The sequence below is a fragment of the Suncus etruscus genome, chromosome 12 (assembly GCF_024139225.1).
Source record: "Suncus etruscus isolate mSunEtr1 chromosome 12, mSunEtr1.pri.cur, whole genome shotgun sequence".
NCBI lineage: Eukaryota > Metazoa > Chordata > Mammalia > Eulipotyphla > Soricidae > Suncus > Suncus etruscus.
In genome coordinates, this window is record NC_064859.1 from 104,573,613 (window position 1) to 104,588,850 (window position 15,238).

Below are 15,238 nucleotides of genomic sequence, written 5' to 3' on the forward strand. Positions count from 1 at the left end.
TAATCAAATATTTAAACTGCAGTTTTTTCAGTCGTTCCGATCACCGCCCCTGATTGGCTCTTGGGGCTTCGCCCGTTGGCTTCACTTCCATGGGTGTTTCATTGAGTACTGAACTTAAATTCATTATTGATATTCAGTCTGAGTTGAAAGCCAGACATGTAGAGGTTACCAAAAAGAATATTTGTAATTTTCTTATGTTTATTCATAATGTATGTCATTGGTTTATTATTACCTGTCCAGAAATTGTTGCGTCCACTTGGGACAAAGTAGGACATGAAATGAGTGATTATTTTGTAAATAATGATGATTCACAGAAGGAAAAAATTATGTTCCAATATTGGAGCCTGTTAAGAGATATCATTGTAACTAAAAATGCCGGAACCGCCAAAGACATCATCCATGCCGTTGAATCTCATGTACAACAAGTCTCCCATGAGTGTTCCAGGACTCCCTCTCGTTCTAATTCTGTCTCTCATCTCCCTTCTCCCTCTGAAAATCCTTCTCCTTGTCCTCCCTCCACCACTGATTCTTCTACCTTTGTCTCCAAAGTAACTAATGCTCTTAAAGATCTCTCTAATGCTTCTCATTTATATCCCTCCCTTACTTCTGTCCATGCTTCTGCTCTATGCACCCAGACCCCTACAGAAGAGGCCGCTGCACCCTCTGTGCAAAATCCTAAACAGCCCTTCACTTCCCTAGCTTCAGCTCCGTCCCTGTTCCACCAAAACCTTTACTCCCCTCACCACCCTCCCCTCCTTAGCCAGCAATTGCAACAATACAAAGCCTTTAATTGGAAAAGCCTCAAAGAGCCATTTCAAGCCGTAACCTCCTATGGCCCCCAAGCCCCTTACACGCTCTCCTGCTTAGAATCTAAAAGCTGAACTCTTTGTCTCTTGGGAAGTTAACTTTTTTTTTCCGCTGCAAAGCCCTTGCAGATAGGCAGGAATCCTGATCTCTAAGCTCTTATAGCTGGCCTCGCCTCTTTTCATACCTTAAAGGTACAGCACACTTTCCAGGTCCCAGCTTGCCAACATGGCTCTTGCTGCCCTCTGTGCCTGGAAGTCGCTCCCCAGAGCCGGCATTCCAGCAGCTCCCCCACACCGGCAACAAACTGTTGCTGCTTTCTCCCTCCCCCCCCCCTTTCTGACTTGAGTTCCCAACTCACCACAATTACATCCATGGTCTCTCACCTCTCTAACAAACTTGATAATGCTCTTGGCTCAAAAACCAGCGCTACCTTTCCTGTCTTTCTCCCTAATGGAGAAAGTCTTCCCCCGCCTGCTCAGCAGCCTCCGCCGCCCCAGGAGAAAAAATTCTAAATGCCCTGAACGCTCAGTCCCTAACCATGGCAGATTCCCTCCTCTCACCGCTCCCCCTCTTAAAGCTATAGATATGAAACTACTTGGCCAAATTAAAAATCTTAAACAAATCTTAAGCCTTCAAAAACAAGCTGCTTCTCTTAATTCACAGGTTTCTGCCCTTCAGGCGTTTCACCCCCCTCCTAAATCTATAGTTGTCTGTCCTCTGCCCACTAAATTCCACGGCCAAGTCCCCCCTCTTGAGAATTCAAAGAAACAAACTAATAAAAGTCAGGCTAAGTGCCATAAAACAGAAACTGCTGCAGTGCCTACAAAAAATTCTAAGGGCACAGTGAGCAGGATAATTACAAAGTATCATCTGCTAAGCCATAAAACCTTGTAATATCTACACTTTGCTGTTAAAACTTCTGAGCCTAATGTACCCTTTACTTTGCTCAAACCAATCCTCAGCCTCCTTCAGCCTCTTTCCTGCCAGCCTTGGAAAACAGCCAGCTCAAGCCCTGCCACTCCCACTTTAAGCCTTCCAATTCACCTTAAAATACCCAATCTTTGTTATTCAAAAAAAAAAATCTGAAAAGTAGCATCTCTTGCATATTCTCAAATCAATTAATAAAACCATGATTCTCATGGTGCTTTTGCAACCCAGACTCCCCTCTTCGGTTGCCACTCCCTCTAATTCCAATAAATTAGTAATTAATCTTAAAAGATTGCTTTTTTTTCTCTATATCATTACACCCTGCTAACTGTAAATAATTTGCCTCTAGCCTTCCTGCTGTTAACTGTGCTGGCCCCTCCCCAAGTTATCAGTAAAAAACTCTGCTTCACCTTGTCAGCCCTACACTTCGTCAAATATGTGTTATTAGGTTTAGTGCATTAAGTAGTGTAAAGTAATTATTAAAACATTAAAAAGCAACAGAAAAATAAAGGCAATAAATTTTTTTTTCATGCCTCTCAGAAAATTTTAAAGCAAGGTCATGATTCTGTCACTTTACAGATAACAAAATGTTGGTAAAAAAAAAAACTTCTTTGTGTTTTAAAATCCAACCGAACACAAAAGTGTTAAATTTAAGTCTTATATTTCTATTAAAAGTTTTATTTGAATTTTTAAAGTATTTACAAAATTATGTAAAAAATAATGTGGTTAGCCTTTTTAAACAATATAGTTAATTTAATGCACAGTAAACACCTAAGTATGCTTTATAGTACCCTTAGTTTTAACTTTGTGCTACAACAATGGTTGTTCTTTATTTCTGCATTGAAAGAACTATTATTTTAAGTGCATTCAAAATATCAGCACATTATACAAATCTGTATATTTGTGTCGCAGTGAAAAAATAATATAAATGAAAAAATATATTATATATAATTTTATAAGAATATATAAAAGTAACTAAACTTTATAAGCAAATTAACTAGTATTAAATACAATTTTGGTCTTAAGTTCTAGGTGTGTAAATGCATCAGATGTCTTTAACTATATTTTGTAATAATCTAAGCATTTAGTTAATTTAGTATATAATATTTTTTACAAATTATTCACTTAAAGTCTTCATAGTAAAAACAGTTGTTTGTATTTTTAAAATCAGTTTTTTATACCTTTAATAATCATAGTTCATGCTATTGTGTTTAATCATAAAAATTTTAACACTTTATTGCAGCTGTCTTACTGTTCTACTGCAAAACCAATTTAAATAAAACCTATTCATTTACAGCAAATGATTTCATACTTCAGAGTAGAGACTCCTTCTACAGTGCTCATTAACCATTTTACTTAATGTTTTAAACTTCAAATTAAAGTTGTTTTAAAAATGTTTTGTGTTAAATCTAAACCTTAAAATTTATTTTCAGCAAAGTTCCACTCCATCTACATTAAGTACTTTTCAACACTAAAAAAGTTTTTCTACAAAATTTTTTTTTCTCTTCTTCTCACAAATATGTTAGCTAAATATTTAAAAGCGCTTGTCAATTTTTTATAAATAAGTCTTAAATCAATCCTTTTGTCTGTTTATGTGTCTGTTGTGATGAATGAAAGTGGCCACAAGTGTAAAATGTTGTGTTTAGTGTTGTTTTGTTTTGTCTGTTTATTTGTTATCTCTACATTTTATAATAATACAATTTTTAAAGCCTTATCCATTTTTCAAATTTCAATTAATTTTTTCAACCTGGTTCAGTCTGGTCAGCTCACAAACTGGCATCTTGCAACTAAAAATCATGTGTTAAAAATTATGTATTAAGCTAGCTTTGTCCTTCTAAGAACATGGCGGAAGGTGTGGGAGATGGCAAACCCCAGATTTCTCAATGGCCATCAGGGATAACTTTTCCCTGGAAAATTTCTAGACTTTGCAGTCACCCGGCTTTCCTGTTATGTGTAAGTTCAGGCCTATAGAATATGTATTTATGGCTAAAAAATAGCATCCAGCTTTAACATAATAACTAAAAGTTTAAGAAAAATCCTTTATATTCAGTTAAAAAAAATTTTTTTTTAATTAGCAATTGTTAATTATAAATTTTCTTTTATGCCAAAGTCTAACAAAGGTCAAATAACATTCCCGTAGTATTCAAAAATAACTAGTGTAATGTAAATTGCTAATGTTTTCTGCAAATTCTTAATTTTTATATGAAGTAACCATTTTGCCTTCTGCCAAGCTGTTTTCTTATAAACCTCCTGCTAGCCGCCATTCCTGCAAACCTGTTTCTAACTGACTCCACCTTTAACAATGCTGAATTAAGCACTCTGCCTAGCTGCCTTGATGCCCACCATTGCCACCAACAACCTCCATTGCAAACAAGTCACGGTCGTGGAACTTTGCTTACTCAAACCATATATGTGCCCGCCTGTTCAACAATCAAACCTTTGCAATCAAACCATTATTGTTAACAACTCTTCCATCTTCATTGAAGCCCCCAACTCCACTTATTTTGTTTGCTCCACTAGATTTTCTCCCCATATTGTTACTGAAATGTTTCTTGCTTATCATGATTATTATGTTTTAGCTTTGTTAATGCCTAAAATAACCATCAAACCTGTTGGTCCAGTTTCCACCTTGAACCTCATCCTGCAAATAGTCAATGCCTCTGCCCAAGCGCTCTCCAACACCAGTTATAAACACTGTTCAATCTGCAATTCACCAGTTTCGCCGTTTTATGAAAGCATCACAACGTTTAAACCTCCTATCTACACCAATGACTCTAAACTTCTTCTCTGGAAAGTTCAGCCTCAACGTCATTAACTCACTATTAGGCAAGTTGTGAGCTACGAACTCTGCCTTCTGGCCCATCCTCCTCCTCTCAAGTTATTTTAAATATTATAAATGCCTCTGCTCTAGCCCTCACAGACCCATATTATAAACACTGTTAGCTTAGCTTCTCTCCTCAACCCCTACGATACTGTTAGTTCCCTTGCTGATGTAGTTCTTCAAAATCGTCGTACTTTATATTTTGCCCTTATAAAGGAAGGGGGAGTCTGTGTGGCCCTTAAAGAACTATGCTGTGTATTTAAAGACAAATCTGGATTAGTTAGGGATAGTGTTCTACGTATTGGTAACGGTATGAAGAAGTTCCAGAAACGTTTTGACCAAGAACAAGGTTGGTAACAGGGTTGGTTTTTCTCTTCTCCTTGGATACATACATTACTGTCCACTATTTTGGGCCCTCTTATTAGCCTCATGCTGCTCCTTTCCTTTGACCCATGGGCTTTCCGCAAACTTACTGCCCTTGTTAAAAACCAAGTAAATGAGACGGCAAAAACCTCTGTTCAAGTTCACTACCAACAGTTAACCCAACGTGACTCCTGTGAAAACTTGGCTATTGTCACCAAGCCGCCCTTCCAGCCACTAAGTTTTCAGGAGATAAAGCGCATAGCTAACAAACGGAGCTCGCTCCGGTACTTGTGCTCTCGGCTGTGGAGATACCTACGACGGGATTAGCAAGGTCCCAGTTAGGACACGGCCCTAAAAGGCTACAACACATAATTCGGATCTCTGTGCACACCCACGGCGCTTGTAGCCACCTTTTAAATGCGGCTTTGGCCGTGTCCGACCTGGTCAAACCTTGTAGCCTAAGACACGGTTCTTCCACCCGCTCACGACTTTCCTTCTTTTATTAGAAGAGAAAGGGGGAGATGTTGGGGACTGACTTGTTTGAGGCCATTTTGCTGTTCTTTCTGCCATAATCCAGCCTTTCACCTAAAGGCTACATGCAGTCTTGCTGTAAGTTCTTGGGCCAAAGAGAAAGGAAAATGCAGCTGCAAAGTATAATTAATCTTTTAGCCCGGAGGAGAGCAACACAGCCCAGTACCATTCCCAGAAAAGAGGCCTTACTCCCTTAACCATATCCCTGAGTTTACAAGACATTCATTATTGTGTATATGCTACATTGTCTGTTCAAGATCACTGAGGCAAGCACATCTTGCACCACCTCCTGATAGTCAAGCAATTAGGAATGCAGCTAGAAGGTCACAAGATGTTTCCATGGATACTGCAAGAAGTATTGCCCACTTGCCTTATTTGGAATAATGAAGTAATTTTCATGCCAAAAGTGTGATTGACATCACCCTTGTACTGCCCCCTGGGGGGCTTCAGGACCCCGCAAAAATCTTGATGGTACTAGGTTGTGAATACCTAAAGAAAAAGGAATCAATAAAATCTGGTCCCACTAGGTGCAAAAATATTTAGCAAAGTAATTCCAAATTGGCAGCAAACAATTTAAAGCTCTGTTCCTATGGCCCTGATGCTGAGTTCTAGGCTGTAAATTTGAAAAGCTGGTCCTTAAGGAAAGGCTGGCTCTGAGTTGGGTGCACGTGGCGGTTTTTAGCAGCAAACCACTCCCAAAGGATGAATGGAGAAGAAGTTAAAAAAAGAAGAGAAGGAGCTGGAAAAATAGCATGAAGGTAGGGCATTTGCCTTGCATGCAAAAGGAAAGTCGCTGAATGCAGAACGTTTAAGGATGTACAAAAGAAATTAAAAATGTGTACTAGGAAAAATCTGTATAATCAAACTAAATGATTATTATTGATATGCCTTTAGGTTAGCATAAAAGAAGTGTAAATGTTTTTAAGCATGTTATAGTGTTTTCATGTTATTGAGGGAAGAATTGGGTAATAAGAAATCACATAAACATCTAAAAATAATAATAAAAGCTATTTTTTAAGAAAAATGGTCAAGAATTTAAAAGAATCATTAAGGTTCAGTTTAAAAGTTTTTGAAAATTGGTGATTGTTAATTATAAATTCTTTAAAAGTCTAAATCTGCCAAAAGTAGTAAGCATTCTTTCTGGTATTCAAAATTAATTTGTGTAACGTAAATTGCTGGTGCCTCCTGTCTATAAACCAAGGCCAGAAGACTAAGTAAACTTCTATTTTCTATATGGTTAAGTAATATTTGCCTTTTCTCTTTTCCTAGAACCTTTCAGTACCATTTTATGTCATGGCATCATGTTGCTTTGCACAAGATACAAGCAAATGGTTTTCCTCTCTGCATGAGGAGTGATCCCCATGCAGACAGGAAATCTTAAAATTAGTGAGGGGACCCCAAAGCCCTCTTTCTGAGGGCTAATTGGAGTTGAGGTGGTGTTACAAGCAGGCACCCTTAAGCATTTGGCTGTGAAGACTGGGAAGACACCAAGATGAATGGCCTGAGTAAGGAAATTGGAGATTTCCTAGGAGATTCTGAAGCAGCACTAACTGGCCACAACCTGTGGGCCCTGTTCTCACCCTCCACCCTCAATCTCAAGAGCAGAGGATTCAAGATCAGTCTCTTCCAAATCTGAAAAGTAGTGGAACAGACAAGCCACCTCTGGAAGTTCCTGCAAGAGGGTGAGATGCCCATAGCCATCCTCAAGATCATCATGCTAAACTGACCAACTCATCAGCCAAACCTGAGTGACTGTGACATGATAAACCTGCTGTGTTTACAACTTATCCTCAGAAAAGCTCTGTAAGTAGTGGGGGTGGCCCAGATGGAGATTTCTCCAACAGTGCTGTATATTGTGCAAAAGGAAAAAGCCAAAAGTTATTCAAATATCTGGCAAGGTACAAGGTAAAGGTAAAGAGAAAAACTATTTTTGTAGCTAATTAAAATTCTCGTGGGCCTAACTTAAAACCCACTTCTTTGAAGTAACTTATGTGAAAATGTTCTTACTAGTTGTACTAGACCAGATCATAAATTGCAAATGCAAGCATTAGTCTGACTAAAGTAACTCAAAGCTGTGTTTATTAATAATACTATGATGCTTTAATTACTAGTGTTTAATTTGTGCTATCATTACAGACAATAAGGACAGCTGTGCCATTCAAGTTGTTCCATTTACTGTTCCAGGGCCTGATTGGGTTAAGTAATATTCCCCTACCTAATTAATCTAATCTTTTTCAGGTGTTAAGACTGCAGAAGTAAACCAGTTAACTGATCATTTAGGAAAATATGACTTTTCACCCTATCTAGAAATTGAAACTACAGTCCTTTGCCAGCCTGAAGTAGCTACCGAAAATTGATCTTCAACCACGTTCCCTTTAATGACTTCTAGGGTGATGAAATCTTTAGGAAAAATATGAATCAGAATGGTCATCAGAAAAAGCTACCAGGGAAATATGGGGAAAAGAAAGGCCACAGAAATTCATAAGCCAAGTTGACAATTAAAAATAACATTATGCCTATCTATCCCAGAGGTTGGAGCAGGTAGCAAAAATAAACCAACCCTAACATTTAACAAAGATGGGTAGTAAAAGAAAAGGAGCAAAAATTATGCTTCCCTTGGTAATGTTAAGAGTAAGAAAATTGGGCCTGGAGAGATAGCACAGCGGCGTTTGCCTTGCAAGCAGCTGATCCAGGACCAAAGGTGGTTGGTTCGAATCCCGGTGTCCCATATGGTCCCCCGTGCCTGCCAGGAGCTATTTCTGAGCAGACAGCCAGGAGTAACCCCTGAGCACCACCGGGTGTGACCCAAAATGAAAAAAAAAAAAGAGTAAGAAAATTATTACTAGATATGAAATTTCTTCATCTCTGTCTGACCCAGTGCAGGAAAGGCAACTGAAGTTTAGGGCTCTATTGTTCTCTCTACCCCAAAAGCCCTTTAAGTTGCAGGATTGAAGAAAAGAAAGCAGAAACCTCCTTATCTTCATGGTGAAATTCATAACCTGAATAAGAAGAAAGCCCTGAAGATCCAGCTAAGTCAGCTCATAGGACCAGAACAGAAGGCAGACAGTCCTGGTGTTCCTACAGCAGTGATCATAACTGCACAGCAACTAGCAAGAATGACACCCTTTTACACAAACTATGGATAAGGGGGGTTGTGGGCCTGGCCACTGGGGGAGCAGGACTAGAATATCAATAGACAGGTATAACAGGCTCTCGCAACAGTTAATTTTAGATGTGAAGATGGTATATAAATCTATTAGTGATCTGCAGGATCAGCTCGACTCCTTGGCTGAAGTGATATTACAAAAAAGGCGAGAGTTAGATTTAATCTTGGCAGAGAAAGGAGGGCTTTGCGTGGCTTAACAAGAAGAATGTTGTTTCTATACTAACAAATCAGGAGTAGTGTTAGAATTAGACACCATCAAGAGGAGCTGGCCAAAAGAAAAAAGGAGCTATTAGACGGTTTCTTATGGTCTTTATGGGGTGGGATTCTCCCCTATCTAATATCCCTTTTGGGGCCCCTTTTGGACCTCCTACTCCTGGTAGCCATCGGGCCATGCATAATCAATCACCTCACTACATTCATTTGGGGTCAGGTTGGGGAAGTCAAGCTCATGGTATTACGCCAACGCCAACCAAGAATTAGCTCACGCAGACAATTCTGACCAGGAATATCAGGAGATGAAGGCTCCCTATCACAATGGCTTCTAGGATTAGAAGCCTTACTACAAGAAGTGGGGATTGAAAAGGGAAGTCAACAACTAGTTACACCAACCCCCACTGCTGTAGCTCATGGAACTTAAAGGTCAGGTTTTGTAACCAGAATTCTGTAATTTTCTATGCTTATACCTGCTTTTTATATCTAACCCTTTTTGTTCTAAAAAAAAGGAAGTTTATACCAACCCTAAGCTCATGTGATAACTTGTATTACCTCAGCAGATGTTATGCCTTTATAAGGAAATCATCCCTACCCCCTCTCCCCTTCTTATGGTATATAAGGATGAACAAAGAAAGCTCGTGGTCCTTTGCCTCTGTTCGGTTCTGGATGGGCACTGGACCTGGCTGGCCAGAATAAAGAACACACTTGAGCTTTTGCCTGAGTGACTGTCTCTTCATTTCTCTGCGTCGGAGCAGCATCTGGACTACCGAGCCTTTCAATTTCTATAGGTTTCTGCAGATTGGGAGGCTGAGATCCTTGGAAAAAGCACCTTTGGTAGTGTAAGGCTCAGTAGTCCAGATGCTGCTCCAACGCAGAGAAATGAAGAGACAGTCACTCAGGCAAAAGCTCAAGTGGGTTCTTTATTCTGGCTGGCCAGGGTCCAGTGCCCATCCAGAACTGAACAGAGGCAAAGGACCACGTGGCTTTCTTTGTTCATCCTTATATACCATAAGAAGGGGATAGAGGGTAGGGACGATTTTCTTATGAGGGCATAACGTCCGCTAAGACATTCTGAGGTAATACAAGTTCCTTATAAGGGCATAACATCCACTAAGACATTTTGAGGTAGCACAAGATATCACAGGAGCTTAGGGTTGGTATAAGCTCCCTTTTAGGACAAAAAGGATTAGATACAAAAAGCAAGTATAAGCATAGAAAATTACAGAATTCTGGTTATAAAAACCTGACCTTTAAGTTCCACGAGCTACAGCAGTGGGGGCTGGTGTAACTAGTTGTTGACTTCCCTTTTCAAAATCACTGATAGGGAAGAAGCCAAAGAGAAAGCTTGGAAGGGCCTGACAGCAGGCAGAAGAGAGGGTCCCCAACCCAGATGTTGGTACTGGAATTGAAGGACTTTCTATCCCTGATAAACTGGGCAGCCTAACACAGATGGAGATGGAGTAGAAGATGGAGGATCAAGCCCAGGTGAAGTTCAACTGACTAGAAACTGTTTGTCAGAGCCTCCTGCTTCTTAACTTTGCTTCAGATTAATCTCTTAATCCTATTTGCATTGGTCATTATATTGTCAGTTAAAATGTATTTTATCTGTATGGATCTTAATAGCTACTGTTTTGTTCTAAGCCACACTGCAAACAGAAAATTTTGTATCTAACTTTAGTAGTTTAATATTATTTTGCACAATTCTGGGAAAATGCATAATGTTGTTAGTTTTAATAGTTTTCAACTATCCTAGTGAATGTTTCCCAATTGCTATGATGTTTTATTGTGTATCTTATATAACAACTTATTTTCAATTTGCATTATCTACAAACATTTATTGTTTTGAGAATTGTATGCAATTTAAACTGTGATGCTTTAAGTTCTGATATGGAATTCCTGCCTCTGGCAGAGAAAAGGAGAACAAAAGTTTTGTAACTTTTTTGTTTTGTTTAAAACAGAAAGGGTGGATATGTAACCCTTCCTCCAATGCCCTTTTACCTCAGCTTTCTTTTGAGGTGTTAATCCCACCTGGATGACCAGACCCACCCACACCTGCGATGAGACAGACTGTTTTAAATAAAGAATAAAAAGTCTGTCTGGGGGAGGTGAGAAGACAAGTGCAAAAGACAGAGAGAAGGGCAGCAAAAATCGTAGCAAAGAAGCACATGGAAGGAACAGAGCTTATCAGGAAAAGAGAGATTGAATAGGCAGCACAGGGAGAGCTCAGCAAAAAATGAGCACATGGCAGAGAGACTCATGGCAGAAAAAAGCTGCAAGGAATAAAGTGAGCTGACTCCAATGAATAACTTAACTGACTGCTATGTATTATTTTCCATCACTACTCTATTTCATCGAACCTGTCCACCTGAGGGGTTAGAAACACAGTACTTGAGATGGCCTCACCCAACACGTGGACCTTTATATTCTATATTTTTATCGGTACTCTGGCTCTTCTCTTCCACTCAGCATGCAGGGAGACTGAGGAAGGCCAGGTCTGAGTCAGCCCAGATGTGGTATTGTAATGAAGCTGAGCCAGAGAGCTTGGGACTCCTGATATGGGCAAGCAAAGGTCTGATGGGTCCAGCTCACCACACACACATGACCATGTACATACATGATAATGTGTGCTGTGCCCACCTGTGGTGGTGCTTTGTGTTCACACATGTGCCCATGTGCATGAGTGCGTCTATGCTTTTGTACACACATTTATTTTTGTACACAACTCCATACAAGCTCATCCACATGTGTGTCCATGTGGCATGCTTGCTGCTTTTGTTTCCAGAAATCTTTGTTTGTGCCTCCCAGGCTGTGCTCAGAAGTTCCCTCCAGGTGACACTGATCAACTGTGATGCAGTGCTGCTTAAGCCTAGGGCAGGGCAGGGCCAGAGGTCCATCAGGGCCACAACATTGGTGTTCAGGGTCCATGTGCTTCAAGATCCAAGTTGGGCCTCAAACAAGCAAGGCTTGTGCTTCAGTCTTCTGAGCTGTCTCATGGCCCTCATCTCCAGAAGCCTGATGACTTTTGGAGTAACACTCTCTTTCAATACTTTATGTATTGTAATTCAACTTGAATTCTTTGTCATGGGCAGTTACTCAGGTCAGTCCTTCCTGACAAGTGAGGGAGTAATTGCTTTCCATATGGAATACCTCACATTTATACTTCTTGGAATCTGTCTGGAATATTCTTCCCAGGGTCTACTGCTGACAGAGTTCTCGGGTTATGTGGTGCATGCATGATCTGGTCTTTGCACTTGTGTCTTGTGTCTGAGGGTCCTGGCTCACCGGTATACAGAGCCCTCAGTGTCCTTTTCTCTCACCTCTGTCCTGAGCTGGCCCAAAACCCATTCTTCCACCTGGGGCTCATCTGCATTCTGGTTCCTTGCCAATTTGAAGCTGTACTTTAATAGTAGTCCATATATTGTTTCTACATTTCTCCAGCTAAAATATCTTAAGCATAGAACCTGGACCCTCAATAACTGTAAGTGAAATACTTCATTGGAAATTTCCTCTGCTGATCATTAAATGGTTTCTGTGGTTAGTCATGTGGATTTTGCCACCCTTTGTCTTACGCATTGGTGCTCTAGTATACAAGTGGATTATTCCATTTTGTTTAAAACTAATTGGTTTTGATCTAAGGACAATCACTGCAGTTGGATGGTTGTGGTCTATATTTCAAATGAAAATTCTCTAGTTCTGATTTCATTAGGCGCGTGCACACGTGCGCGCGCACACACACACACACACACACACACACACGCGCACGCACGCACTCAGGGTCTGTGTGCAGAGCAGAAAATGCCTGAATGGCCCAACACTAAGTAAGTCTCTTTGGACTGAGGCAAAGTGGAAACTGCACAGGACAGCGAACATCCCTGATCCCGGCCTGGGCCCTCTTAGGAAACTTGCTCCCCTTTCTCTGCTCCTCTCCCACCATATTTTTTCAGGCTTCTTGGGGTAGAGACCCTTGAAGGTGGCACCCAAGTCCTAAGCTCCTGTGAGTCTTGCTGAGGCTCCTCCCTGGTCCCTGCTTCTGTGGGGTCCATGCTCCCTCCGGTGGCCACACAGAGATGCTTCCTCGTGGAGACTCAGCTGAGCCCTGGGTCTCTCCCATCTCCCTCATTGTTATGGTTACCCAGAACTGGCTGCTGCATGTAGTGCATGAGGTCGCTGCCATCGCCCCCAGAACCCCAGACCCACACTCCAAAGTGCAGGAGCAAAGACAGGGCCCCTGGCGCTAAGGGTCCCTCACCCCCTGCAGGGTTCAGAAACTGCTTTAGGACCTGCTGCTGGCACCTACAGGCCCTCCTGGCTGTCATGCTCTGAACTGTCAGAATTGTGAGGACCACAACTCTGTGTTGGCTGGCAAGGCACAGAGCTACCTGAGTAGGTGCAGAAGGGGATGAGGGCACACAGTCAGCGCTACAGCAATTTTGTACATCAATGCCATAAAAGTCATCATTGCTATAATCATGTTATCCAATGTACAGTGTAACAGGATTGTCATAAAGCTATGATTTAAATGTACTGTAATTAAAATTTTAATTAAATAACAATATTTTAATTTCTGAAATGTCTTTGGGTGCATAGGCTTTTGATCAGAGTATGATGAAAACCTTATCCTTGGCGAAGGCAAATAATGCTTTTCAGTCACACCGTGTCTCCCACAGAACCTTATTTTATTCCTCATTCATTATCTTGGATCCAAACAGATCACCTTTGTTTTAACCCTCTTTTTTCAAAAAGTCCCTTCCTTTTTGTTTGCCCAATCTCTGGTATGTATTTCAGTCATGGAACTCAACAGCATAGAAAGTTCCAGGAATCCTTCAAAGGGAATTGTTTACATTTGCCAAACAAGATGTTTCTACTCAAAACTAAGTCAAGGTTAGTTTGTGCTGAGACTCTTATAATGCACTGAGGTTGACTGGTTCCTAGCAGAGGTGGAGAGTCAAACACATCCAAGCCCATTTCTGTTGCATGCTGGAACGTGCAGCTTCCTTTCCTGCTGCAATTGCCTCTTTTCTTTTTTTATTTTGCGCGGGTGTGTGTGTGGGGGGGGGGTGGTGCACCGGGTGATCGAGGTCCGTCCTAGGTTAGCTGTGTGCAAGGCAAACACCCTACCACTATGCTATCACTCCCACCCCTGCAATTGCCTCTTTTCCAGGGAGGTGCCTCTTTCCATTCAGCCCTGACCCCTGGTTGGGCTGTTCATCACCCTGAGTTCTTCCATCTTTACTTAGCTTTGCTTCAAAGCTGCCCGAGGACTCCCCAGCCCTGGTGGTCTCCCCTACAGTGTCTGCACACTTTTTTACCTGGCAATGCTAGTCAGCCTGATAGAGGGAAGGCAAAATAAAGCTCTTTCCTAGTACTTTTTTAGATAGTTTACACAAGTGCAAAAAAAAAATGTATTTTTTGGACTACAGCTCAAAAAATTTTAAGTCTGTAGGGTATGAGTATGAGAGAAAGAGTTGCACAAAAGAGTGTTGTTTTATTAATTAAATTAATGAGTCCCTGATGATGGTGGATGGATGGCGAGGCCTTTCTCCTCTCGGCATGGCTCCTGAAGCCCCTACGACAGGTCTGTAGGTATCTGGGTGAGACAGCAAAGAATGACCCACAGGCAGTCAGTAGAAATCGGGAGGCATACAGCTTTATTTAGACCCTAACCACCATGTGCTTATCTCACATGGCTTGTAAGCTAAGCAGCCTCTTTCCTGCTCCTGCATCTATCCTGTCTCTCATCTCTCCATTCTGCGTCTTCCTTGCTGAGCCTCTGTCACCTCTCCCCAGGCCACTTTAATTAGCAACCACGGACCCCTCCCAGCGTGGGCTGGTCTGACCATAAGGTAAGATTAGCATTTAGCCTTGGGGAGTGTGATCAGAATTATAAAATCCCTCCCAGCCTTTACCTCTTCTGATTCTTATGTCATAGAGTTAGGAAACCCCTTTCTCTGCATTTACTTCTTTTTTTGTGTGTGTGTGTGTGGTTTTTGGGTCACACCCGGCAGTGCTCAGGGGTTATTTCTGGCTCCAGGCTCAGAAATTGCTCCTGGCAGGCACAGGGGACCATATGGGACGCCAGGATTCAAACCGATGACCTCCTGCATGAAAGGCAAACGCCTTACCTCCATGCTATCTCTCCGGCCCCTGCATTTACTTCTAATTCGTATGACTCTCTAAACAAATACAAACCTTGCAAGAATTTTATGTGCTTGATTAAATTGACCATCTACATATTGTATTAATATTCTGGACCTTCAGCAAAGTCTGTAACATCATAAAAATTCTCAAATATTTGTAGATTAAATTTATGTAGTCGTCATTTGAAATTTACACGTTGACAAATACATTTTTCATCATGTCTGCACACAAACACGGAGGAAGATGTGTTTGTACCTCCAGGGCAGAAGCTC

At 41.1% G+C, this 15,238-nt stretch overlaps 1 non-coding gene across 1 annotated transcript; it reads left to right on the forward strand.

Annotated features, from left to right (window-relative positions):
- Positions 1-2,490: 2,490 nt before the first annotated feature.
- On the forward strand, positions 2,491-2,620 carry LOC126025416 (small nucleolar RNA SNORA22). The gene has a single exon (XR_007501423.1). It is a non-coding gene; the product is annotated as a small nucleolar RNA SNORA22 (small nucleolar RNA).
- The last annotated feature ends 12,618 nt before the right edge of the window (positions 2,621-15,238 follow it).